Genomic DNA, 345 nt, shown 5'->3' on the forward strand with positions numbered 1-345 from the left:
GGGGGTAACAGTGGGGCTGGGAGGCAGGGTGTGTAGGTGAGAGGGGCTGGTGGGACTGTGGGTTCATAGGGGTTGGGTGGAAGGCACTGGGGTATACTGAGGAAGGTGCGTTGTGTGTGAGGAGGGTTGTGGGGGGCTTGAGGTATGCCAGGAGAGGGTGAAACCTGCTAGGGAAATACAAGTTTTGCTTGAGGCTGGGCATGACCTTAGTTATGCAGGATGCAAAGGTAGTGCCAAATCACCTCACTCTGTCCTTCCCTGAGTTCAAGGCTGTCAGTCCCTGGCACCTCACACTCAGACTGAGGCTGATGCAACACCACTCTGCCTTTTGATCTCAATCTGATG

Source organism: Strigops habroptila, chromosome 8, assembly GCF_004027225.2.
Source record: "Strigops habroptila isolate Jane chromosome 8, bStrHab1.2.pri, whole genome shotgun sequence".
In the NCBI taxonomy this organism is placed as follows: domain Eukaryota; kingdom Metazoa; phylum Chordata; class Aves; order Psittaciformes; family Psittacidae; genus Strigops; species Strigops habroptila.